The 15,297-nt window shown below is 42.6% G+C and overlaps 1 non-coding gene across 1 annotated transcript; it reads left to right on the top strand.

Annotated features, from left to right (window-relative positions):
* Window positions 1–12,813: 12,813 nt before the first annotated feature.
* LOC141644863 (small nucleolar RNA R71) lies at window positions 12,814–12,920 on the top strand. Its single transcript, XR_012544466.1, has one exon. It is a non-coding gene; the product is annotated as a small nucleolar RNA R71 (small nucleolar RNA).
* Window positions 12,921–15,297: the final 2,377 nt, after the last annotated feature.

Genomic DNA, 15,297 nt, shown 5'->3' with positions numbered 1-15,297 from the left:
CTCCACTCAATTTCGGGTCCATGTTAAGCTCCTTAATTGCCCAAAAATCCTTTTGTTCCATCTCAACGGGAAGATGGCACGCCTTTCCATAGACTAACCTATATGGTGAGGTACCAATAGGTGTCTTAAATGCGGTACGGTAGGCCCATAAGGTGTCATCGAGCTTCATACTCCAATCCTTTCGTGATTTGGCAACAACTTTTTCAAGTATGGACTTGATCTCACGGTTGGAAACCTCCACTTGGCCACTAGTTTGTGGATGATAAGACAAGCCTCTTCTATGATAGACTCCGTATTTTTCCAACAAAGCATCAAGTTGTTTCTCACCAAAATGAGCACCGCGATCACTAATGATTGCTCTTGGAACACCGAATCTTAGGAATATGATCTTCTTGAACAAGTTAATCACGTTGCAAGCATCATTGGTAGGAGTAGCAATTGCCTCTACCCATTTAGAGACATAATCAACGGCGACCAAAATATACCGATTCCCTTTTGAGGAAGGAAACGGTCCTTGATAATCTATGCCCCAAACATCGAACACCTATACTTCCAAGATACCATTTAGAGGCATCTCGTGCCTTCTTGATATGGAGCCCGTCCTTTGGCAAGCATCACAAGCCATCACGAAATTCTTGGCATCTTGGAACATAGTTGGCCAATAGAAGCCGGATTGCAACACCTTGGCAACGGTCTTGGATGGTCCATGATGACCACCATAAGGAGAAGAATGGTATCCTTCTAGCACCCCTTTCACATCCCAATGTGGGATACATCTCTAGAATAGCCCATCGGAGCAATGTTTGAACAAATGTGGATCATCCCATCGGAAGAACTTGGCATCATGTAAGAACTTCTTCCTTTGTTGATATGAAAGGTTGGGTGGCAACTCTCTCCCAACTAGGTAGTTGGCTATGTCGGTATACCAAGAGTATTGGCTTCCAACATCATTAGAACATCATCGGCGAAGGAATCATCAATAGGTAACTCAATACCTCCATCATTGAACTTCAAACGGGATAAGTGATCGGCAACAACATTTTCGCCCCCCTTCTTGTCTTTAATCTCAAGATCAAATTCTTGCAAGAGCAAGATCCATCTTATCAACCTTGGCTTAGCTTTTTGTTTGGCAAGGAGATGCTTCAATGCGCCATGATCGGTATGAACAATGACTTTGGAACCGATCAAGTAAGAGCGGAATATGTCTAAGGCATAGACAATGGCAAGTAGCTCTTTCTCCGTGGTGGCATAATTTATTTGAGCGGCATCCAAGGTTTTTCTAGCGTAGTAGATAGCATGGAGAACCTTGTCCTTTCTTTGTCCTAGCATGGCACCTACCGCATAGTCAGTTGCATCACACATGAGCTCGAATGGCAAGTTCCAATCCGGTGATTGGATGATAGGTGCGGAAATCAAAACCTTCTTGATCCTATTAAAAGACTCAAGACAATCGTTAGTAAACACAAAGGGAGCATCTTTTAAAAGAAGCTCCATAAGGGGTTTGGCAATCTCAGAAAAATCTTTAATAAAACGGCGGTAGAAACCCGTATGGCCTAAGAAACGCCTTACACTCTTCACATTTACCGGTGGGGGTAGTTGCTCAATAACTTGGACCTTAGCACGGTCCACTTCAATTCCTCTTTCCGAAACAATATGACCAAGCACCTGTAACACCCCCATACTCCAAGTGCCTTACCAGGACCACTCAGGTATGAAGACATTACCATCTCGGTTACCCGAGGCAATGATAATCAAACAACAATGAAGAAACAACGTTTAATATAAATAGTTTAACGAATAGTTACAATCCTCAAAACCAAACTAAAAGTACGATACATGATTCCAAACTGACTGTTCTAACTGAAATGTAAATAAACTAAAGGCTACAGCGGAAGACTCATATCATCATGTCGTGGCATCCCAGCTATCCCAAGACTCATCTCAATACTCGCTCAATATCTGCTCACCATCCCCAAATGGATCACCGCAGGTTTACAAAACAACACCGGGGTCAGTACTAATCACACAATCAATATGTATAACGACAATAAGATAAACATACAGCTTAACCGTCACACACACACACATAACCAACCAATTCCCATCATCTCAATACTGACTGTCCACTGAACCAGCCCTGCCAGTGGGGGACCGCAGCCGTACCCACCAAATCCCCGCTCCACATAGTGAGCGATAACCCTGTCCATTAATGTGCACATCCCCTTCCGTGGCGGGTTCCACGAAGGGCGAAACTAGGGCGTGAAGCCACTCCCGCAAGTGACCCCACTCAGCCGAGGCCACGCCTCGCGAACCATCAACAACGATCACAACCACAATCACAGTACAATTATTATATCAAACAACCAAATACAATACATCAACCACTATCCCATTCTGGGACTAATATCGAGTAGGAAATCCTACCGGTATGCACACAATCGACGGTCTCTCTACCGCCGAGTCAAAAAGCCTCTTCTATGAACCCTCCTCCTATCATACAACACATATAGGCTACCAATCACATACTACACATAAAAACCCCCAATCTCTAAATTAGGGTTTAACCAAATCAAAGGAAATACAATAAAAAGGGTACGTAGATCTTACCCTCGACGCAAGGAACCCAACGATATAAACAACGACAAGAACCGACCGTCGAACTCCGGGAATTGCTAAGAATGCGATTAGGAAGATGAACTTGTTGCTTTCTCTCTTAAACAGAAATTTAGGTTTTGTAAAAGTGGTTTAGAATAATGACGACGGAACTTAAATACCTTAATCGCATAATTAACAAAACCCGAGAAAACTCCCCAAAACCAGGACACTCGATCGAGTACCCAAGGTACTCGATCGAGTACCCCTTACTCGATCGAGTGCCCCTGACTACTCGATCGAGTACCCAACAGTCGAAACTATTTTATTTCGAAACTTACCCTTACTCGACAGAGTAAGGGCTACTCGATAGAGTACCCCAAGACTTATAAATACGGAGTATTACAGTCTTCCCTCCTTAAAAGGAACTTCGTCCCCGAAGTTCAAACCACTACTAAACAAAGGTACTCCCATAACCTTCCCGACTCAGCAACCAAAACAAAATTCAACATAAAACATGATACTAACCCAACTCATCCCGACAAACATCCCGACACAACATATAAAAGGGGTATAAAACTCTTAAAAACTGCTCGCGATCATCTCCTACCCCCCTAAAAGAAACAAGGTTACGTCCCCGTAACCATGCATACCTGATCAAAAAGGAAAGGGTAACGCTCTTTCATAGCTTCCTCTGGCTCCCATGTCGCTTCCTCGGTCTCGTGGTTAGACCAAAGGATCTTAAGCAAAACTGTCTCACCACCCCTAGTCTTTCTAACCTTTCGGTCTAGAATCTGCTTAGGCACCTCAAGATATGATAAGGACTCATCTAGCTCTAAGCTCTCTGCCTCCAACACATGTGACGGGTCACTCACATACTTCCGCAGCTGCGATACATGAAACACATTATGCACTCTCTCTAACGCAGCTGGTAAAGCCAGACGATAAGCAACTTCCCCAACTCGCTCTAAGATCTCATAAGGCCCTATAAACTTCTGACTTAACTTGCCTTTCTTCCCAAATCTCATAACCCCACGCATAGGAGACACTTTCAAAAGAACCTTGTCCCCAACTTGAAACTCTATGTCCCGACGATGTAGATCTGCATAACTCTTTTGTCGATCCCGGGTCGCTCTCATCCGTTCCCCGATCATCTTAATCTGTTCCACCATCTCGTGCACCATCTCTCGGTCCTAAAACCCATCGCCTCCTCACTATCGTCCCAACAGATTGGACTCCTACATCTCCTCCCATACAAAGCCTCAAACGGTGCCATACCTATCTTTGGTGTGATAACTGTTATTGTAAGAAAATTCTATCAAGTCCAACCTCTCGCTCCCGCCTACCACCAAAATCCATCACACAGGCTCGCAACATATCCTCAAGAGTCTTGATTGTTCTCTCAGTCTGCCCGTCTGTCGCAGGATAAAATGTTGTACTCATCTTCAACGTTGTTCCCAACAATTCCTGCAGCTCCTTCCAAAACCTTGATATAAACCTCGCATCTCTGTCAGACACTATGTCCTTAGGGACTCCATGTAACTTAAGCACGTTCTTTCGATAGGCCATAGCCAATTGTGCCTTAGTCCATGTATCTTTCATTGGAACAAAGTGAGCTGACTTGGTCAGACGATCCACTATCACCCAAATCACGTTGTTACCTTGTTGACTCTTTGGCAAACCCACAATGAAATCCATGGAAATGGATTCCCACTTCCACTCAGGTACCTCTAAAGACTGAATCTTACCTTGTGGTCGTCATTTGCTCCCCTTTAACTCTCGGCATGTCAAACAACGGACACAAACTCACTGTCTCTTTCTTCATCCTGTGCCACCAAAACGTTTTCTTCAAATCCTTGTATAGCTTGTCTCCACCTGGATGAACTGAATATGGTGTGCAATGTGCCTCTGTCATGATAGTCTTTTTCAACTCCTCGTCATTAGGAACACACCACCTACCATCAAACCTCAAACTACCATCCGTATGAATAGAAAACCGGACACTTTGTCCCTTTCTCTACTCCACTCTCCACTCCACTATCTTGGGATCCAAAGCCCGCTTATCCCGAATATCATCATAAAACTCAAGATGTCTTGTCATATCACCCATGGCATCTCCTTTCGCATCATATGTATCCCAAAACTCGCTACCTCATCCTCCTCGGCCTCATCAAAGATAGAGTTGTACACGGGAATGTACACTCTTCCTACTCAAAGCATCGCCTACAACATTGGCTTTCCCTTCATGGTAGATGATTTCCATGTAATAATCGCCAATCGCCTTCATCCACCTCCTCTGTCTCATGTTCAACTCCTTGCGTGAAGATGTACTTGAGACTCTTGTGATCGAAAATACCTTAAAGATTGCTCCATAAAGGTAATGTCTCCAAATCTTGAGAGCAAACACCACCGCACCCAACTCCGGATCATGAGTAGGGTAGTTCTCCTCATAAGGCTTCAATTGCCTAGAAGCATAGGCAATCACTTTACCATTCTCCATCAACACACATCCCAACCCATTCTTCGAGGCATCTGTATAAACCTCAAAGTTCTCGCTCCCTTCAGTAATGCTAAGACAGAGCCGTGGTCAAACGCTCCTTTAATATTTGGAACGTCGTCTCACAACTCTCATCCCAACGAAACCTGTTCTCTTTCCTCATCAACGCCGTCATCGGTCTAGCTATCTTGGAGAAATCTTTCACGAACCGTCTGTAGTATCCAGCTAAACCCAAGAAACTCCTAACCTCAAAGAACATTCTTCGGTGCTTCCCACTTTGTCACACGCCTCAATCTTCGCCGGATCCACAACTACCCCATCTTTAGAGATTACATGCCCCAGAAAAGCAACTTTCTCTAACCAGAACTCACACTTGGACAGCTTAGCATACAACTCATGATCCCTCAAAGTCTGCAACACGATCCTCAGATGCTCCTCATGCTCCTCCTTAGTCTTAGAGTAGACTAAGATATCATCGATAAACACCACTACAAACTGGTCCAAGAACTGTCTGAAGATTCTATTCATCAAATCCATAAACACTGCCGGCGCATTAGACAACCCAAACGGCATCACCACATACTCATAGTGGCCTTACCTCGACGTGAAAGCTGTCTTTGGTATGTCCACCTCTCTAATCTTAACCTGATGGTACCCCGACCTCAAATCAATCTTAGAAAAGACTGTTGCACCGCTCAACTGATCAAACAGGTCATCTATCCTTGGCAAAGGATACTTGTTCTTTATCGTCACTCGGTCCAGCTCCCTGTAATCTATGCATAACCTCAAACTCCCATCTTTCTTCTTCACGAAAAGAACTGGTGCTCCCCACGGCGATACACTTGGTCTAATGTATCCCTTCTCTATCGATCATCCAATCGCTTCCCGAGTTCCTCCATCTCCTTAGGACCCATACGGTACGGTGCCTTAGAGATTGGCCCCGTCCCTGGCTTCAACTCAACGGTGAAATCTATCTCCCTCTTCGGTGGCAACCCCGGAATCTCCTCTGGAAAAACATCTGCAAACTCCATTACCACTGGTATCTCATCAACTGCCGGACTCTCCATCCGATCATCTCTCACATGGCACAAGATCAGAGGACATCCCTTCCTCAGATAAGACTTCAAAGTGACAGCTGCAATCAACTTAACTTTTGGTCTGACTAGAAACCCACGATAAGACACACTAACACCCTTAGGACCTCTTAAAGACACTTTCTTTTGATGACAGTCTATCTTAGCTTTATACTTTCCTAACCAATCCATCCCAACTATCATCTCAAAACCGTTAAAAGGAAACTCTAGCAAGTCTACAGGGAAATCAACTTGCCCAACTATCAAAGATACATCTCTGAACAATCTCCCACACGATACAGACTCACCCGAAGGTATGAAAACTTGCTCACTAACAGACTCATATACTCTCAAACCCAACTATTTGACATGACTCGAAGACACAAACGACTGAGAAGCCCCCGAATCAAACAAAACAAATGTAGGAATACCATTAACAAGGAATGTACCGGTGATAACGTGCGCATCTTCCTCAGCTGCTTTCTTCTCCATCATGAATAACTTGCCATCGGTCTTCCGCCCACCTCCCCGGACAAGATTAGTTTGATGTGGTCGGCTTAGCACCCGACCCTTGATTGTTGTTGTTGTTCGCTGGTGTTTTTCGATAAGAATTACCGCCGTTGCGGTTGCCTCCACTCTGGTAACTCGGACTTCCCCGGTTTGGCCATGATCCGGCCGGTCTCGTTGCTCGCGAAGCTCGCGCAGTCTCTCGGAAAGATCCCGGTGCACTTTGGTGCACTCATGTCTCTTGTGGCCTACACCACCACAGCTATAGCAGTTCACTCCCCAACTATTACTCACACTTCCACGGCCACGCCCAAAGGAAGCCCCAAAGATCGAACCCGGACCCGAGAAGAAAATCCGTTAGACTGATTGTGGTTGCCTTTCTTGTGATTAGATTAGCCACCACCCTCGCTCTCAGACTTCCTCTTCTCACCACCTAACCTCTCCTGAGCCATCTCCACCAACCTCTCAGCTCTCCCAGCCCTCTCATAAGCTTCCTTAACATCCGTAAGGATTCCCACGGGTAACTTATCCATAATCTTAGGGGTCAACCCCCTCTCAAACCTCAACGCCGATTCTACTCACTCAAACCCCATATCCTCAAAGATACCTAGACTTCTCATTGAACAAACTGTAGTACTCGGCCACGGACATCTCAAAGCGAGTCATCTTAAAACCATCAAACTCTTCTCTCATCTTACTCCTCACGTGTTCCGGTACAAACTCCTTCCTCACAGCCCTACGAAACTCCTCCCAAGGTATAGCAGGTAAGCCTTGGTTTGTATATATCTCCTTAGCACTCACTTTCACTGAATCCCACCACTTGCCCGCCGCCTCCCTCGATAGAACGCACTGTTCCACCCTCATCTCATCAGGACAGTGAACCAAATCTAATATGTTCTCCATCTCTCTCAGCCAACTATCAAGTAGGTTAGGCTCCCCAACTCCCTTGTATTCTTTCGGGTTAAACCTCGCTATATAAAGGCTGATTTTTTGAATGGTCAACCTCCTTCTCCTTATCCTTATTCTTATCCTCATTCACTTTCTTTAGGGTCTCAGTAAGAGCATCCTGGTGCTCTAACATCTTAACGATGTCATCCACGGTCATAAGCTCAACTCTCGCATACAAAGCAGTTCTCTTGGGCGGCATCTTGAAACTATACATATATAAGAGAGGGTAGATATGAACATACATACTAAACTTCAAAACACGAAAACACGCCACCCAGATCCCACTCGATCGAGTTCCCAAACACACTCGATCGAGTAACGGGCTACTCGATCGAGTGCCCCACGTACTCGATCGAGTACCCAAACTTCAGACCCCAAACAGACCTTCTGATCTCTTACCTACTCGATCGAGTATCTAGGCTACTCGATCGAGTGACCCCCTACTCGATCGAGTACCCCTAGTTACTCGATCGAGTGCCCAAAAACGTCATTCTGGACTCAAAATCGTTAAAAACCCACCCGATCGAGTCAGTCCCACTCGATCGAGTCATGCTAACAAATAAAAGCTACCCGCATGTTACGTCATATGCTAACATGCTAAACTTATAAATCACATTATATCATAATACACATGCTACGCATCTTTTCTACTGTCTACGAGATCGTTTCATCATATTATTAAATGCCACATCGTAAATCATCCAACATGTTATCATCTCATCAACAAATTCCCACATATCACCATTTTCTTTCACATGCTCAACTTTCTACTTCAACACCCAACAATTAACACATTTCACCACATTCTTACACAAGTTAACCAAACACACATACGACTCGACAAACACTTCCCCCATGTGACCGGTTCAAAGTTGTAGGGCGACCCCTGCGACTTTAGGACGTCTCCCAAGCCTTTGCACTAGCTCCTACAACTTTTACCCCGGGTTCATTTTAATTGACTCTCTATGTTCATTAGGTTCATTGGTTACAGGTTTCAGGATCGTCGCTCTGATACCATTTGTAACACCCCCATACTCCAAGTGCCTTACCAGGACCACTCAGGTATGAAGACATTACCATCTCGGTTACCCGAGGCAATGTAATCAAACAACAATGAAGAAACAACGTTTAATATAAATAGTTTAACGAATAGTTACAATCCTCAAAACCAAACCAAAAGTACGATACATGATTCCAAACCGATCGTTCTAATCGAAATGTAAATAAACTAAAGGCTACAGCGGAAGACTCCTATCATCATGTCGTGGCATCCCAGCCTATCCCAAAGACTCATCTCAATACCGCTCAATATTTGCTCACCATCCCCGAATGGATCACCGCAGATTTACAAAACAACATCGGGGTCGACTAATCACACAATCAATATGTATAACGACAATAAGATAAACAGACAGCTTAACCGTCACACACACACACACAACCAACCAATTCCCATCATCTCAATACTAATCGTCCACCGGACCAGCCACCGCCGATGGGGGACCGCAGCCGTACCCACCAAATCCCCGCTCCACATAGTGAGCGATAACCCTGTCCATTAATGTGCACATCCCCTTCCGTGGCGGGTTCCACGAAGGGCGAAACTAGGGCGTGAAGCCACTCCCGCAAGTGACCCCACTCAGCCGAGGCCACGCCTCGCGAACCATCAACAACGATCACAACCACAATCACAGTACAATTATTATATCAAACAACCAAATACAATACATCAACCAATATCCCATTATGGGACTAATACCGAGTAAGAAATCCCACTGGTATGCACACAATCGACGGTCTCTACTGCTGAGTCAAAAAGCCTCTTCTATGAACCCTCCTCCTATCATACAACACATATAGGCTACCAATCACATACTACACATAAAAACCCCCAATCTCTAAATTAGGGTTTAACCAAATCAAAGGAAATACAATAAAAAAAGGGTACGTAGATCTTACCCTCGACGCAAGGAACCCAACGATATAAACAACGACAAGAACCGACCGTCTCGAACTCCGGAATTGCTAAGAATGCGATTAGGAAGATGAACTTGTTGCTTTCTCTCTTAAACAGGAATTTAGGTTTTGTAAAAGTGGTTTAGAATAATGACGACGGAACTTAAATACCTTAATCGCATAATTAACAAAACCCGAGAAAACTCCCCGTAAAACCGGACACTCGATCGAGTACCCAAGGTACTCGATCGAGTACCCCCTTACTCGATCGAGTGCCCCAGCTACTCGATCGAGTACCCAACAGGTCAGAAACTATTTTATTTCGCAACTTACCCTTACTCGACAGAGTAAGGGCTACTCGATAGAGTACCCCAAGACTTATAAATACGGAGTATTACAGCACCACTCCTTCATTTACCATGAAGTGGCACTTTTCCCAATTCAACACCAAATCAACTTCTTCACAACGCTTCAAAACTTTGGACAAGTTAGTCAAGCAAGCATCAAAGGAAGAACCATAGACACTAAAATCATCCATAAACACCTCCACGATAGACTCAATGTAGTCGGAAAAGATGCTTATCATGCAACGTTGGAATGTGGCGGGGGCATTACAAATACTAAAAGGCATTCTACGGTAGGCAAATGTACCAAAGGGACATGTAAACGTGGTCTTCTATTGATCATCCGGGTGAATGGGTATTTAAAAGAACCCGTAATAACCATCTAGGTAACAAAAATATTTGTGACATGCCAACCTTTCCAACATTAGGTCAATAAAAGGTAATAGGTAGTGGTCTTTCTTGGTGGCTAGATTTAGCCTCCTATAGTCAATGCACATTCTCCAACCCGTCACAATTCTAGTTGGAATTAACTCATTTTTATCATTTTTGACTATGGTGGTTCCTCCGTTCTTAGGAAACACTTGGACCGGACTCACCCATTTAGAATCGGAAATCGCATAGATAATTCTCGCATCTAACAATTTAAGCACTTTCTTTTTGACCACTTCTTGCATGTTAGGATTTAGTCGTCTTTGAACTTGGACACATGGTTTATGATCTTCCTCAATATTAATTCGGTGCATGCAAAATTCGGGACTTATGCCTTTTAAATCGTCAAGTTTATAACCAATGGCTTTCTTGTGAGACCTTAAGACATGAAGCAATTTAGCCAATTGACTCTCATCTAATTTAGCACTAACGATTACCAGACACATCCCCTCATCATCTAGAAAAGGATACCTCAAATTGGAAGGAAGGGGCTTAAGCTCGGGTTTTTGTACCTCAAGATCTTGAGGTGTAGCAACCAAGCATATAAAGTGTGAGCTCTCTTCCAATGATAGCTCCTCTCCATCCAATTCTTGCTCCAAGGCATCAATCTCCTCATTTCCAATCTCATCATCACCTGCAAATGATTCTAAAAGCAAGAGTGCCTCCAAGGGATCTTTAGATAAAGATCGAGGGATAGAGTCTTCTATAACAATGTCAACAACATCCAAAATGTCAATAGAATAACAAGACTCTTCTATCATTGGACTCTTCATGGCACTATTCAAATTATATGTGACCTTATCGTCACTCACTTCCAATGTAATTATACCGTTCTTGACATCGATTAATGCACCCGCGGTGTGTAAAAATGGTCTTCCCAAAATGATTGGGATTTGGGCATCTTCGCCCATGTCAAGAACAATAAAATCAACCGGAATGAAAAACTTACCAATCTTAACGGGAACATCCTCCAAAACTCCCAAAGGGCGTTTTATAGAACGGTCTGCCATTTGCAATGTGACACTAGTGCATTTTAAGACTCCCATATTAAGCTTAGCACAAATAGAGTAAGGTATTACACTCACACTAGCACCTAAATCGCATAAAGCTTTATCAATTTGGTAGGTGCCAATTGTGCATGGAATAGAAAAGCTATCGGGATCTTTTAACTTAGGAGGGGACTTGTTTTGCAAAAGAGCACTCACCTCGGCGGTGAGAGATATTGTTTCAACCTCATCAAAAGTCCTATTCTTAGTTAAAATGTCTTTCATGAACTTAGTGTAAGATGGAATTTGAGTGATTAATTCGGTAAAAGGAACGGTTACCTGTAGATTCTTCACAACTTCCATAAATTTACCGAATTGAGAATTCTTTTGATGCTTTGCCAATCTATGAGGAAATGACACTTTCTTTTTCCGGAATCTTTGCTTCAACATCTTTATTTGGAGGAGCATCCTCCACTTCCTTGACTTTCTCAACAACAACAAGTGGGTCATCCACTTTCTTGGGAATTTCTTCATTTGCCTTATCATTTGGAGAAATCTCCAACTCAACAAGTACCTCCTCATCATCTTTGGGCATGGATGGCCCATCATATTTTGTACCACTTCTTAAGGAGATAGAATTAAGGGTAGCATGTGGTTGCTCACCTTGAGGGGGTAGTTGACCCGATTTCCTTGAAGAGCTAGATGAGGCCAATTGAGCCATTTGTTGTTCCAACATTTTGATTGCGGCATTTTGAGCTTGCTCATTCTTTTGGATTTGAGCCAAATATTTCTTTTTCATACGGACTATCAAGCCCTCAAGCTTACCTCCCTCTTGGTTGTTTTGTTGGGCATTTTGTGGTGGAGGTTGATTTTGTTGGAAATTGTTTTGTGGGGGCCTTTGTTAATTTTGATAACCCGGTGGAGGGACATATTTTTGTTGTTGAGGGACAGAGACATTTTGTTGTGGTGGGGGTTGTGGTGGAGAATTTAGCACATTGTTGCTTCTATAAGACATATTCGGGTGAAATATTTAATTTGGGTTATATGTGTTTGAGAATGTACCCAATGGATAAGCATTTTGTCTTAAAGCTAGAAAGGCATTTACCTCTTTAATAGGAGCTTGGCAATGAGCGACATAATGACCCGCACCTCCGCAACCATCACACACAACGATTTGGCTTGTTGAAGACATAGCATTGACTTGTTGAACAGAATCTCTAGCATCCCTTTCCGCCAATTGTTCTTGGAGCAAGGCAATTTGAGCTAGCAAAACGGAGTTCTTAGAGGCTTCTTATTTACCTTTGGATGGCACAACTCGGGAATTGACATATTAGGCATCATGGACCGCCACAGATTCGATCGTGGCATGAGCAAGGTCGGTGTCGATTTGATCAAACCGCCCATTGTTAGCGGAATCAAGAATCCTTCGGGATTCGGCACAATATCCATTGTAGAATGTTTTTGCTAGAAACCAAACATCTAGCCCATGATGTGGGCATTGTATTTGAAGCTCTTTGTACCTCTCGCAAACCTCATATAAGCTCTCAAGAGCTTGTTGACGGAATCCGGTAATTTGGCTCCTCAAAGTTTGAGTTTTCTCCGGTGGAAAAAACTTTTGATAAAAAGCAAGAGCCAAAGTCTCCCAATTGGTGATTCCCATGGCGGTGCGGTTAAGGCTATTGATCCAAAGCTTAGCCTTGTCCTTCAAAGAGAAAGGGAAAAGTATTTCCCTTATTTGGGCTTGAGTGACACCCGTTTGACGGATCATGGAGCAATAGTCACAAAAGTTTTGCACATGCAAATTTGGATCCTCCAAAGGACTTCCCCCAAATTGCTTCTTCTCCACAAGGATAATGAAAGCCGGTTTGATCTCGAAGTCCGGCGCGGTGATTTGAGTGGTTGTGTTTCCAGTCGGAAGCATGGCCGCGGTGGGCTTTGAGTGATCGGAAAGTTTCACCATCGTTTTGGTAGTAGATGGTAATGGTGGTGGAGATGATGAACTTGAAACTTCCTCCTCTTCAAGAGCTTCTAGATCGTCTAAGTAAGAGTTTCTAGCACTTTCGGCTTGTACGGGAGAAGAGGCCACTTTTAATTTCTTCCAAAACCGTCGTCTTCTCCTAAAGGTTCTCGGGATCGGAATCTGGTGAAAGCAATTCTCCCTTGCGTGAGGACCTGGGCATAAGACAACAATTTCTAGAGAAGTGATAAGTAACGGTCTCAAGGAACAAGTGTTTCCCAAGACAAAGGAAAACAAGATAAAAATCGACAATTCAAAATGCAATAAACCCGTTTCCCCGGCAACGGCGCCAAAATTTGATAGGCTTATCGCATACCTATGCAAAGATAATTTCCCTAATCACAAATTAATGAAGTAATAGGGGTCAAACACAAGGAAACGGGAATTACGTCGTGAATTGCTATGGGTAGATTTTTATCAAGGTCGACTTCGATTTGGGTTTGGTTTGTTTGGTTGATGATTAATAAAAATTGCGATGTAAATAATATAATAAAAATGAGTCTAAAGGGTTCGGGTCAATCATGCAAAGGTAAACAAATGAACATAATAAATTTGGTACTAATAATTTTGTCAATTGTTTAGGCTTAGAGATACCCACCTTACGGCATTAGTATCAACCATAGACCGGGTCCTAGAAAAACTCTCCTCCATGACTAGGTCGTCCTACCACACATGCTTAGTCTAATTCAATTGCGTGCCTCTCGACTTTAGAACGAATGAACAAATTTAATCTACGACTACGGCCGATAATCAAAGATTAAACGTAACAATGCAAACATGTGATGGAAACAATTGAACAATATTATTATAAACTTATTTAAACATGTTATACATTTGATTTTGCATGGCTCCCCTAGCCTGTAGACTAGGAAATTTAGCTACTCATACTAAAATGTAAATTGCAAACTAAATTATAAGAAATGTTAAACATGGTTGTTGGATTTATGTAAATTAGATGATATAACATGTGAAAGGATTAATGCTAATGTAAAATTAAATGCTTGATTATAATAACTATGTGGTAACTAAAATAATAATGTAAATTGCAAAATTGAAATTAGAAATACCTTATAAAGGAGAACTTATATGGAAGAACAAATAACAAATAACCAAAAGCTTGAATATCAAATGCTTGAGAATATCTTGAAATACAAAATGTTGAAAGATTAACTAATGGAATGCTTAACTAATTGTAAACTAAAATGAGAAAACTAATGAGAGAAATTATAATGCTCGAGGCTATTGTAAGTATACTTGGACGTGAAAAATGATATATCCTAAACCTCGAAATACCTCTCCCATTTATAGGAGGGGACAAGGAAACGTAAATTTCCTAGATGCATGCGGCCCCAATCGGGGTCGTGTGTTTCTCCACCGTTTGCCTTAATTTCCCTCTTAATAACTTGGAGAATCCTATGTGGGTGATTAATTGTGCGATTAATCACCCGATTAATGCTTGCATTTGGCATCTTAAGAACTTTTGGAATCACATGCTTTCCCCTTGACTTTCGACTTGCAATTTGGGCTTGACTTGGATATTTGATCACATTTGTATTTTGCTAATTGATCCAACAAATTCCCATGCAAAAATCCATGCAACTTGAAGTACAAAGTCAATGCAACATCCAATCCTAAGTCCATCTGGTCTTCTTTCCTCTTAGCTTGCAATTTCTAGCACTTTGTAGTTTTTTAGCTCCAAAAAGCTTATTCCCTACAAAATATGTCAAAACATCCAAAACAACTAGAAATGCAAATATTAGCTATAAAACACTTAAGATAAGTGCTAAAGACATGTAAAATCAAGCTAATATAGGGGGTTAAAATGTATAAAATATGCACTTATCATTCGTTATAAGTTCGTTATTTTGTGGGCCCATCTTTGGTGCGCCTCTTCCTTGATGCCATATCACATATTTGGTCTGTTTGACGTATATTATTCGCTCGGATC

The sequence above is a fragment of the Silene latifolia genome, chromosome 2, assembly GCF_048544455.1.
Source record: "Silene latifolia isolate original U9 population chromosome 2, ASM4854445v1, whole genome shotgun sequence".
Lineage (NCBI taxonomy): Eukaryota > Viridiplantae > Streptophyta > Magnoliopsida > Caryophyllales > Caryophyllaceae > Silene > Silene latifolia.
This window is presented reverse-complemented; position numbering and strand designations above follow the sequence as displayed.